This window comes from Sitophilus oryzae, unplaced genomic scaffold, assembly GCF_002938485.1.
Source record: "Sitophilus oryzae breed Bouriz unplaced genomic scaffold, Soryzae_2.0 scaffold_1389_pilon_pilon, whole genome shotgun sequence".
Lineage (NCBI taxonomy): Eukaryota > Metazoa > Arthropoda > Insecta > Coleoptera > Curculionidae > Sitophilus > Sitophilus oryzae.
In genome coordinates, this window is record NW_022146047.1 from 3,256,189 (window position 1) to 3,269,696 (window position 13,508).

Sequence of the window (13,508 nt, forward strand, 5' to 3'; positions counted from 1 at the left end):
CATGGTAGATGTCAATAGGTTTATAAGAAGTGGATATTTTAACTTTTATGATTATGACTAGGATTGTGATTACGACTATGTATATATGTTGTATAAACCCGGCATAACTTGCGCAAAGACCTAATTATCACTTAAAAAAATGTATAATTTCTAATTTTCACACAAGAAATCTTGAATTCAAGAAATCTTGCAAGACTCTTGAAATTTCTTGCATATTAAAGTCTTGTCTTGTCTTGAAATTCAAGACATGAAATTTTGAAAGTCTCGTCTTGAATTTCTTGTAAGGGTCTTGTTCTTGCAAGACTTTTTCAAGACTCTTGTGCAACACTAGTTGTCAAGTTCTTAATTTGTCCCAGCTCTGTTAAAATTTTGCTGATATTTATTTATGATTTCACCTCTTAATTAAATCTATTACCTTTTTCAAAGGATACAAATTTTTAAAATAAAACTTTGGTAATGATTTAAATTGAAAAAAACTGATACGGAACGGAAGCTTACGTATTGCGTCAATACAATAAAAAATACGGAACGGATATGAAATGGATATGGAATGGAAACGGAAGGTATAGTGAGAATCAACCTCTAATCATATTTCAATTTTTTCAAATGAAACGAGGGTGGCTCATTAGCACATTTGGAAAAGGCATTCTTTTACTCATAAGTTGACACAACACACTTGGTATTTCGAATTAAATTGTCGTTATGAATAGCATGTTGCAATTTCAAATAAACAATATTCGAAAATGTCAAAAGTTGATATATGATATGTCATTCTGAGTGTCATTTTCTATCGAATAAAGTAACAAAATACCGAGGGTGTCATTTAAAAATCAAAAATAGTAGTCATTTCCGGTGAAACAGGAAGTGACCAAAAACAATTGAATACATCAATCAATTCTAATTTATGTCACACACTAACATACCAAATCTCGAATTTTTATATGAAAATATAAAAAAGTTATAGGGGGTAGGTGAGCCACTTTTGAGACACACCCGGTATACATACAGAACACAATGCAGCACGTAGACCGCCTAGACTACTATAGTCTGTCCAACGAGAAGATCCATTTACAGTGACAGTTGTGTCTCTTATTTTAATTCACAGATAAATAGTATTATCTATCATTTTTTAAAGACTAAATTAGTAAAATTATAATATTCAAAAAATTATAAATTAGTTAGAACAAATTTTATCAAAGTATATTATACATAATAGTTTTCTGTTATATTAAGTAATTTTATAATTGAAAAAAAAACGAAGTCTTAGTATTGGCGTTTTAATTTTATAGTATTTTGTAATACATTATTTCTATAAATCTATTAATAATATCCCCTAGTCGATTTAATCAAAACAGAAGAAATAAATCAAACAATTATTGTGGCGTAATGCATAATTCGTGCAACAACCTCTTATACGCGAGAATAATATCCAACCAATCCGACAAATTTAAACAAGATCATTAATTATGAACAAATACGAACTCGTTTTCAATTAATTACTGTTACGATACGATCCAGCAGCGTACAGGTGGTATCTTAAACTGTTAAATTGCTCGCTGCATTATTTAACAGCGATCTAGAAGCTAATTAGAGAAAAATCATTATTTATCGTGTCAACTGGATCTCTTAGAACGCGATATCGAGCGGCACGTGTGAGAAAATTTGTTTGCTTTTTTCATTGGGAAATTAGTTATAATGGAGATGCCGGCGCTATGTAATGTACAGGGTGATATTTATATATTTTGGCGCCTTGGGCTAATATGAGGAACAATGTAAATGAAAATACAAAACTGATTGATAATGACTGAAAATATATAGTCTGTCTAACGACAAAATCCTTGACAGTGATAGGTGTGTCTGTCATTTTAATTTCAAAGTAGTTAATTTTATTATACAAAGAAATAAGTTGGTACAATTGGAACACATAATTAATATCTTTAAAATTTGAGTGACAAGTGATTACTTCAAAATATTGTGAAACTACTGTATAAAACTGAAAAAATCTAATCGAGTTATTTTATTAAAAAATATTTTAAACAAAACACCACATACCAACAAAAATATAAAAAGGATTTCTTACTTTCAAGCTCCAGCAACTTCCTGCATTTATTATTGCATTTATCAATACTTATATACAAATAAAAAAAATAGTGCAAAGGAATAAATAAAACATAACCTAAATAAAACAAAATATTTTATTAATAATAACACTTGCTGAATTTTATACCTTACAGTTTGGTTTATCATATTTTTTTTAAACCAGTACCTTTTGACATTATCTCTCTGCAGTACTAAAATGTATTATTTACCTATCGTGTGATGATGTTATTTTACAGATACTCCAGTTTTTGGTACCATATATATTATGAGATGGTATATACCTCGGTATATACAAACTTTATTTGTGGCTAATACAAATCCCTGGTCATAATCTCTGGCAAACTGTGTCTCTGGCGGTTTTTTCGTTCTAACACAGTTCAAAATGCTAAATATTTATCATTTCTATCAAAATTTCTATTTGACAAAATTTAACACAAAATTATAACTTATAATTTGGCAAGAGTTTGACAACTCCCAAAAATCTTAAGTCGAGTTCATACGCATCGGCGTCCATTTATCGTTCATCGTTTCGTCAAACGAATAATATTGAAATATGATCTGTAATTTTTGAAATAAACCAATAAATCTGGTTAAAAAGAACAAGAAACGACGCCATGACAAATTTATATAAAACCCAACTTAAAAAATATTGGAATCTTTTTTTAGTGAAATAAATGGATTGATAGAATGTAGAATGTAAAATGTTAAGAAGGGGAGTTAATCACCGCTACCTTACAGCTTTCCCGCTTTCTTGAGTTATAACGAGTTTATAACTCATCATACAGTCTCAGGGCTTTAACAAAAGCCAGTATCTGGGACGGCTCCACAGACGCCAGCTCTCAATCCTCGACATCAGCCGTACCAAAGTTCATGGCACGAATGGTCGTCGTCTCGGCGCACTCAGTGATAAGGTGTTCTGGTGTTTTTCCATTTTCCCACAGAATCTGCTTTCGCCGTTGTTTCTTAGCTTCAGCCTACTGAGGTATTCGTTGAAGAGATAGTGTCCTGTTAGAAACCCCGTGACAATCCGAAGATTGTTTTTACTTAAATCAAGGAAAACCTTTGATTTTTCTCGGTCGTAAGTTCTGAGCAACTTTTTCGAGTGTCCCGTTGGAGGACACCCATTCCAAGTTACGGATGGAGTCTTCCAGATTCTTCAGTTCCACTTTCAGTTGGTTCCCGTTTGGATAACAGAACGGTTCTGGTCCAGTTAGTGGAGTGTTCGCTTCTTTTCTTGCTGGATCATTTGTTTTTTCATTGCCTTCTATCCCTTGGTGAGCAGGCACACAGAGTAGGAGGACATTATTTCCTTTGCTTGTAATTTTTTGAGTTTCTCTAGGCATTCTTTGGTCAACTTCGAATTGATGGTTACTGAGTTGATCGCGTTTAGTGCTGCTTGACTGTCGGATAGGATGGCAATTTCCTGTTTTCGATAGTTCCTATCTAAGATAAATTGTACGCATCTTTCGATAGCGTAAATTTCTGCCTGAAGGATACTGAGGTAGGTGCCCATATTGGTTTGGAGTATTTAGTTTTCGGCCTAAATACTACTAGCCCTGTCCCTGTTTTGGTTTTGGAAGCATCAGTATACAACGTTATGCTATGGTCCTCGGTATGGTCTTTTACATGCTGAGTAAGCGTTTCTTCCTTCTGATCCTTTTTATTACCCACTACAACAGTGAGGTGTTTCTCAAAGTTTGGTTTGGTAAATTCTTGGTATGTCATTCATTGATGGGAGTTAATGGGAGAAGTGGAATTTTCTTTTTGAGGGTGTCCCAATGACCTGAAAATTCTCCCAATGGATTGGTATGGACTTCATCTGCTTTTTTTCTGTCATCGTTTGTCGAAATTTTAAGTGAGATAAAAAACTGAGTATATCTTAACCTGCCAATTTCAGTTCACCTTACGAGTTTTTGAAGAATGACGAATCGGAAACTATTTTTCAAAAACCATACTATTTTTTATGAGAATCGGAAGAACATATTCTTTAAACTACTTTTATACCAGGTGGTGCATCGGTGTTGGAAACATAGGAATTCCCAAGCAAATTTTGAACTGTTCAAATATTGACTCCTCTGTTTATTTAACAGCAAAGTCGTAAATAGGTTTATTAAAGACCTGTGTATACTGAATTCACATATCAAATATGAGATTCTAATATAATTTTAATGCCAAGCGACTGCCAATTACAATTATTGATTTACAATTATCGGATAAAAAGCCTAGGTACAGACGAAGCGCGACGCTCAAAATTTTCATCCAAACCGACTATAGTCTGTCCAACGACAAGATCCTTGACAGTGATAGATGTGTCTGTCATTTTAATTTCAAAGTAGTTTATTTTATTTTACAAAGAAATAAGTTGGTATAACTGGAACGCATAGCAGGAAATTGATATATCTAAAATTTGACTGATAAGTGATTACTGAAAAAAACTGAAAAAATGTAATCGAGTAATTTTATTTAAAAAAAACCGTATGTGTTAATACAAAACAAACAAGTACAAAACACCACATACCAAAAAAATATAAAAAAGAACTATTTCTTACTTTCAAGCTTCAAGAAACTTCCCGAATTTATTATTATATTTATCAATATAACTTCTGTACAAATACAAATTTGTAATATTCCACAGGAATAAATAAAACAACATAAATAATAAAACAAACTATTTTATTAATAATAACACTTACCAAATTTTATACCTTAAAGGTAATTATTAACTTTAATCTTAATTTTTTTAAACCAGTAGGTACCTTTTAACATTATTTTTCTGCAGTACTAAAATCCATTATTTACCTATCGTGTGATGTCGATACAGCTAAGTACTCCAGTAGTATGTATATGTTTAGTACGATTTTTGTACCATATACGAGATGCACCTATCTACGACGAGATGGTATACAAACTTTATTGATGGTAACTTTATTGGTGTATAAGGCTTTCTGTCTGGGCAGCGAGTATTAACTATAAACTGTGATTTAACTAACCACTTGATTTCAAAAGACATAAAATACACGTAATAACACCAATCAAAATGCATCATCTTCCAAAACGCAGATATTTTACATAAGTTGATTTAAAATTATAACCTATAATTTGGCAAGACTTTGACAAGCCTCATAAATCTAAAGGCGAGTTCATACGCATCGGCGTTCGGTTGTCGTTCATCGTTCCGTCAAACCAATAAAATTGAAATACGATCTGTCATTCTTAAAATAAACCAATAAAACTGGTTAAAAACGACAAGAGACGACGCATGACGGATTTATATTTAAACCCATCCATAGTAACTTAAAAAATATTAGAAATTTTTTTAGTATAGTAAATTAGCAAAATAAAAACACTAAATCACCACAATACACCAAAACACTTTTACTTTTACACTGGACGCGCGTTTCGCTAACCATGTTAGCGTTGTTTATTTTGCTGTTTAACACCAAAGGTTTCAACCCTCAACTGTAATAGTAAATTAGATTGGTATGGGACGTCATCTTCTTTTCTTCTGTCATCGTCTGTCGAAATCTTACCTAAGAAAAAAAAAACAGAGTATAAAAATCAACCCAACCATGCATCCGAACGAATTGTCCGAATTTATCCAGATACAAACTAGTATAAAAAATAATCTGTAGACGCTGGTGTAGACATTATTTAGGTGTCGGAATGTGGCACTTTTTTATACAAAATGCAAAATATTTAATTAACACAGGCGAGCATTTTCACGTCCAAAACCAAACACCAATCAACGTCACCTGTTCTTCGTCCAAGTCGGTCACGACTTCCGCCCTGCAAAGGTCGTAAAGCATCGCTTGCGACACCAAAAGAAAAAGTGGACGGGCATCTGCGTTCCATATTCGCAGGGATAGCCCAGAAGCGTATGCACGCGCTCGCTTGACGTCCTTATGGAGAAACCGCGACGTTGGCCCGAGCCATCGGTCCCCGCACCTGTTACAGGTGCAAAAATTGGGGTAAACGTGGCCGAATCGCCTTGTTTACCGTACAAATTTGCATCTGTCCGTGGACGAGAGTGTTGCTATTTTCGTACGGATTAAATTATTTGTACAAGCGTCCGATAGTTTTTGTACTATATTATACAATACTGACACGACGCTTCATTAAAAATGGAAAAGATAGAGCATATTTGTATTAAAACGATATAGATATACATAAGAAACCACTGTTAGTTTATCAAAGTACAATGCATTATTGGTTATTAAGCTTACTGGAACTTGGATCATCATCGGGGCGACAAATCAACGTCTATACTGACGATACTCGAAGTACAGGTTTATTTAGGGATTGCAAATTTACAGACTTTAATTTTTTTTCTGTAAACGGTAATTTAACACCCGAAATTACCGGTTTACCGATATTTACCGATTTTGCCTTATCAGAACCAGCAGACAAAAATAAAATATATGTATAAGCAACTGCTCTGCTCCGACAAGGAGGGAAAAAACAGGATGGAGAGCCGTCCAACATGGAGAGACAAGTAGGAACGTATCACAAGCTTTGCCAGAACTCCAATGATCAAGTCCTCACTATAAGAATTGACCTAAAATCCAAGAAGGCAATATAGAGAGAGAGAGAGGGATATATCCTTTATTATAGATTCGGGACAACGCCGGTATCAGGTCACGGGAGACCAAGTTAAGGAGGTGTAGAAAATGGAGACAGATCCTTCAGCCTCCAGCTCACGGGTACCTCAGCCGGAGACAAACTCCTTGACTGTGAAGGGCACGGAGGACCAAAACCAAACCGTGGTTGGTTGTATTGTCGTAGGAGGTAGATGTCCACTCCTCGGAGAAAGAACATCTGTTGTCAGAGGAAGATGGGAAATACTCTGTCCTCAGAGAGAGAGACGCAATATATCTTTAAGGTCGCGGTGATTAATACCCTTCCCACTCATTCTACATTCTTAACCTTTACCAAATTAAAGCAGAACTTTTAAATGTTTCCCCTAATTCCTTCTTGCTGAAAATATAGCATTTTCTGTTTTTAAGTTACATTTCTGTTTCCATGTCTTGGTCGTCTAATGTTTTAGTATCTTGTCCTGGCCGGTTAAAAGATGCTCAAATCATATTTTTGAACGAGGGTGTCTAATTAGCATATTTGAAAAAAACATTTTTTACGAATAATTTGGTACCACGCTCAGTTGTATTTTGAGTCAAATTGTCGTTATGAGTCGCATGTTGCAATTTCAAATAAACCATATTCGAAAATGTTAAAAGTTGACATATGATATGTCATTCTATTCAGAGTGTCATTTTATGTCGAATAAAGTACCTAATAAAATACCGAGGGTGCCATTTAAAAATCAAAAGTTTTGTCATTTTCGGTGAATCAAGAAACAACTGAATTTGTCAATCAATCCTAATTTATATCATATACTGAAGTTATAGAGGTGAGCCACTTTTGACACGCACCCGGTATAGGAAGACATAGGTATTGAAAAATTAATTTCTTTCATTGTTTGGAAGTAGAAAATCACATTTAACAGAAAAACCGTACAATAGAATTGAAGGCTTGAAGTAAATATCGCTCTAAGTGCCAAAATCAATATTTCGAGATAAACATTTTTTGTTGTATATAACCAATATAACCAATGTGAGTGGTGCCCGGTGGCGTAGAGGTACAGGCTTTCGTCTATCAATCTCAAGGTGTGGGTTCGAATCCTACACACGGCATTTCATCAGCCGACTATTTTTATTAAAATAAAAATAGTTTGAGTACATAGGTCGACTCAGCCTTAAATGAGTACTTGGGATTCACAATCCTGAGGTAATAATAGGTGGTTGAAGCGTAGTGCTAGCCACATTACCTTCCTTGTATACCGAACGGCTCTAGCATGGCAAGCTGTACCTTGCTACTCCCAAGGCGTTAAACGCTATATACGGGAGCTATTATTATTATATATAACCAATGTATAAAGGCGGGCTCTCATGACTCGTGTACTTGTACAAACATTTGACATTGATATATACTTGCCATGTCGTGTGAGAGGTTTCCTTATGCAATTATTTGTCACCCGCCGCGGCGCGTGAGTGCCAAGCTTGTTGCAAAGAAATATTTACAAAGATAGTATACTTGCCAAGTACCCAAATATTGGCGTACTTGCCAAGTACACGAGTCGTCAGAATCCGCCTTAAGATAGGGACCATACGTACAGCATTTCGCTGTATTGTACAGCATTTGCAAAGCCTGTACAGCAAACGTACAGCAAAACAGTGTAATTGTACAGCATGTCCAGCAAACATTAAAAAATAAAATTATTAAGTAATTATTATCCTTATCGAAGTACAAGTTGTTTGATAGTTTAAAAAAATTAATTCAGTTTTCTTCGTGTTTGTCCGGAACCAATGCACCCACAGAGAGACAGTTTTCAATAATTAACAATTATTGGACTGATGAAAAGTCGCAAATGAGTGTAGAGACCCTTAAAGCTACGTGTATTGTTCGCTGCAATATTGCAAGCACTTGTGGAGAGTTCGCAGATAAAATAAAAGACAATAAAGAACTTTAAAAAAATTCACTCTGCCGAGAAGTATTTATAAGTTACTATAAGTTATTATATGAATTTGTTTGTTTTTGGGTTGAAAAAAAAAGTTGTATTTTTTCATACTATACCCCCCCTCCTCCTAATTTTGCCCGTCCAGCATTTGGTCAACAAAAATACGGTCACCCTACCTTAAGAACGGGCGTTCAGCCTGTTGAGAATTTTTTTCAATACAATATAATAGCCATGGCACTTAGCGCTTTATACCTATATCATGTTGTTGGTTATGGAACTTATGGAACCTATATTTTGGCACTTAGAACATTATTTACTTCAAGTCTTCAATTATATTTTATATAAAAGTGTATTGTACTGAAAGACCATTGAAAACTTGTTTTTTTTCAATCTAATAATGCATTTTCTATTTTTTTTCTACACGAAGATTTTGTACAAAAATTTGTACAATCTTAATGTTAGAGCCAAATCTCTGTGCCTGAAAGACCATCGACACACCACACAATGTGACGCTTGTTTACGCAAATGGACAAGGGGAAATCGAGGTATGTACAACAAACATAAGGACATATGTCGCTTTATATATCGACGGCTGGCAAATCTAGAATAAAAGGGTATTGGGTCACACAATTCTATAGTAACGCATTTTGAATTTGATTTTGAGCCGCGAATAAATTATCGGATTAGAGAATATTATTGAAAATGTGTTAAATTTATTATGCTTCTTATTATTTTCCCAAATTTTGTATAAAATAGATACATTCACAGTTTTGAGTGAAATTGGGAAAATCCCCATCTAAAATGTTTCTTTTAAAAAGGGTATTAAGAACTTTCAAGTTATTTCTGTTAAATGTTTTTATCTTCTACGAGTATATTTGGTCCTTTAGTCCGTAAAAATATTGAAAATAAAAAAAAAACTGTGAGTTTAAGGCCCGATAAATACATATTTATTCAATTCATTCCGCTGATACAAACCCTACAGCCTTGATTAGAATATTTGCACTATATAGAATAAACCAAAACAATTTACTTAAGAAAAGCAAATGGTACATATTTGTTATATAAATAGTGACGAGACAAACTGTACCGATTTGCTATGTTAAAGTCTATACCGGCTACTCATACGGCAATTTATAGAGGCCAGTCTGCAGAGAAGAATTATTATTATTAGTACGGGCCCATAGACTTAGAATAAAATATAGACTGAGCATCTCATTCATAAATAGCTGGAAGATGCGGACAGACAACGTCTTGTTATTGTTGTGTTATTGTTTTTGGCTCTAACGAGTGCGACACGAGCGATAGATAGGCTGTCTCCGTCGTAACGGTCGTTTCCTGACGGCTCTGCCGCCCAACGCAACACTGTCTTTTGTTTCTTCAGTGCACCTGCACTCTCTGTATCATAGGCGGGTATTTTTTTTAATTTTAATGAAGCTATAATTCAATTAAAAATATATCGTATTTAAACTTTTTTATATTATTAAGATTTAGGATAAAGAAAATAGTTTAATATAAAGCAAAGTTTAGGACTTAATACTTAGGAAAATACGTCTTAGAGTCTAAAAACGATAAAAATAATAAAGTACGTGTTATAGAAGAAATTTTAATAATCGAAATTATTTAATTTTTGAAATTGATGATAAATTATTAATTTAATAAAATATTAATTTTAGTCAAACATTTACAACTCTAATATTAATCAAAACAGGATCTATTCTATAGATATAATAGAACAGAAAGAGAAAAAACTTTATAATTGTTTAATTTTTTTTTCCGGTAAAAGTGATGTCTTATTATGTAAATTAGAAAAAACAGGAATCTGTTCCATTAAAGCAAGCTTTTAGGAAGTGAATAAAATGAAAACTACATTTATTTAACTCGTTACTGTCTTTATTATAGAGTAAGTATAATAATGGTAATGGTGACTATACTTTATTCAATGGAAATATGCACCAAATTCAAACAAATATAAAAGGCATGAGTATAAACAGTATTACTACAGTAATATTGAACATTGGTTCAAAAATATTACATTAATATAATACAATATTACTGTAGGTATTACTGTCAACGTGCAAGCTTGTTTGAAGCTTGATGTATTTGTATGCGCTTGGTACATCTTGGCGTTGGAAAATGTATAGAAAATTATTAAGAAAAACTAGTACGTAATGGGGGATATCTTGATATACAGAGTGGTCGGAATTGTATTCAGGAAACTTTGGCAGCATAATCTGCAAATAAAATCAGTAAAAAAAATAGTATAAATTTATGTCCTAAAATGCTTCGTTTCAGAGATACAGAGTGTAGAAATTTCATTTTTATTTCGCTTTTTTCCAAATAATTTATGAAGAATGTATTGATTAATTCGTTTCCAAATATCTTGAGAACTATACTTGTGGCGAGTGTCAACAAGAGACCTTATTAAGTAAAAAACGTTGGAAATGTAAATTTTTCTCAGTAGTTTTATATAGATACAGACAAAAAGTATTACTCTTCAAATAACTTAAAAAATATGTAGGTGGCGCCCCCTATTAGTAAAAGTCAAATTGACATCTAAATCTAATTTTTCATGTCAAAAAACTCCCAAACGCCAATTTTCGTCCAAATATTGACGTCACTTCAGAAATTATTTGGAAAAAAATCGAAATAAAAATGAAACTTCTACACCCTGTATCTCCGAAACGAAGCATTTTAAAAACTTACAAGTTCATTTTTTTAGAAAGCCAATGCAACATTTCTGAGTTTCAAATAAAGATAAAAAACAGTAAAACATATAATAATAATATGTAAATTATTTTCTTGGATACATACATATATGGCAAATAATAACAGATTGTTTTATTAAAGATTTACGTTTTGGTTAATTCTAAAACTATCTTCAGATTATATGTGATATTACTTAAGTGATATTACATTATAAAAGAAAAAATGAAAATTATACCTTATAATCGAAAAAAAACGGCGTCAGCGATGGCTATGAAATGAAGATCGCTGTCATTTTATATGTAAAATTATATGGAGTATGTATCGATGGTTTTTTCCAAGCCAACTGGACGCCGTTTTTTTCGATCATACGGTATTACAAATTAATAATAGATTAACAGTCGAGAAAAAAAAAGAAAAAACTCTAGGTAAGTACTGGATAAATTTTAAAATGGCATATTTATTTTATCTTTGTTTAATATAAAAAAAACGAAATATCTACCTGGTTTACATAACCCTGTATAATTTGTGAAATAATAATGGACAAAAATGCAAGCGGTAAGAAAAATATTTACAAAAAATATGTACTTGTTTACATTTCTGGACCATTGTTCGTCATTTTTGTTATCATAATGGTGACCCTATCATAAAAACGTAGTTATTTCTATACCTGATGTGAAACTATAGGGAAAAAGTAATGTTTGTAAAATATTTTAGTCTTGAAAAAAAATAAGGAATGTTTGGTATTTTAAAATGTTTGGTAGCTTGTAATTTTTTCGACTTTCTCGATTGTTTATAGTTTATAATAAGCCTTAAAAATTGTTGTTTCATAATGGAATATCATTCTGGAATTCCTGTATGTTATTTTAGATTCTAAGGATGGTTTTAGAATAAAAAGAAACACATTTTTCATAAAAAAAAGCATTAAATTAACCAATGCCCAAGAAAATAATGTGTCTACTTCTTATGTACTTAATAATGTATCTACTCGTTATATTAATAACGAGGTTAGTAAGAACCTTTACGTAAATGATAAATATAAAAAATACAGATTTTCCAGGGTTTATAATTTACTAAATTATTATCTAAATAAGCGCCTTTCTACAACGCCACTGACGCCAAAATAGTAAATTTGACTTACCTGTGGAATGTTGTTCCAGGACTTAAATAGTCCAATTTCTTACAAATTTGGCACTGACGAACCATGTTTTATAGTTTTTAAATAAAAGTAATCAAAATAAACACTAAACCGACACTACACACTAAGAAAATCGAATCCAAAAAATACAAAATCAAAACATCCAATAAAAACAATAAAATAGCCATGGAGAAACTGTGACAACAAGGTTTTACGACACGTGCTTTACTCTACTATGGCTCTACTACGAGAGAATAAAGAATGAACAGGCGACCCGGCGATTGATGGGTGTTGCCAAATTGTAAAGAATTTGTCATTTTTAAATAGTCTCCGACTTATAATTTAGTAGTATAGGGACTATTTAATACATCTTTCTACTATTAAACACTACTTTATTAAAATACAGTTTTAATATCTCAATATATGTGTATAACAACAAAAAAATATTAATAATATTTTAGACGTGACAACATAGGCTGGAGGCGAAAGACTCCAGACGGCCGAGGTCAGCTGCACCCAGGGAGTAAACATGTTTACAAAATTAATATTGGACCGCGCTTAAATGTAAATAGTGTAGTCTATATTTTATTCTAAGTCTATGTACGGGCCCCTTAGATTAAAAACATGTACACTAAGCTACAGTGTCAGCTGCGTTGCCGTCTCCAAGCTTCTTCACGCCAAGCCTCTTTATTAAGAGCATCTTCCTCGCATATATTGCGGTACACTTTTCCTTCCATCTTGGGCTGTCCATTCGAATGCTTTTTTTGCCATCTCTTTGATGGCGTCTTAATACACGACCAAACTATTTCAGGCTTCTCTGCACGCTGAATAATCATTTCTTCTGCCTTCATTACCTGGTGGACATGTTCATTTGTTCGTCGGTCCAGGCCTAGTGATTCCAGCACTTCTTCTCAGGTAGTCCATTTCTGCCGTTGTCACCAAAGATCAGAGTTTAGTACCGGATAACAGTATCACAGTTCGGACCCGAATAACAGTACTGACTCCACCAATGTTCGACCCACGCGTTTTTTGGTTTCTATTGAGATATGTCGGTCC

General features: G+C 33.1%; 1 long non-coding RNA gene across 1 annotated transcript; it reads right to left on the bottom strand.

The window, feature by feature from the left end:
• Positions 1-10,483: 10,483 nt before the first annotated feature.
• On the bottom strand, positions 10,484-12,543 carry LOC115875544. Its single transcript, XR_004049020.1, has 2 exons — positions 12,456-12,543; positions 10,484-10,842 (listed from the first exon to the last, which is right to left on the bottom strand). It is a non-coding gene; the product is annotated as an uncharacterized LOC115875544 (long non-coding RNA).
• Positions 12,544-13,508: the final 965 nt, after the last annotated feature.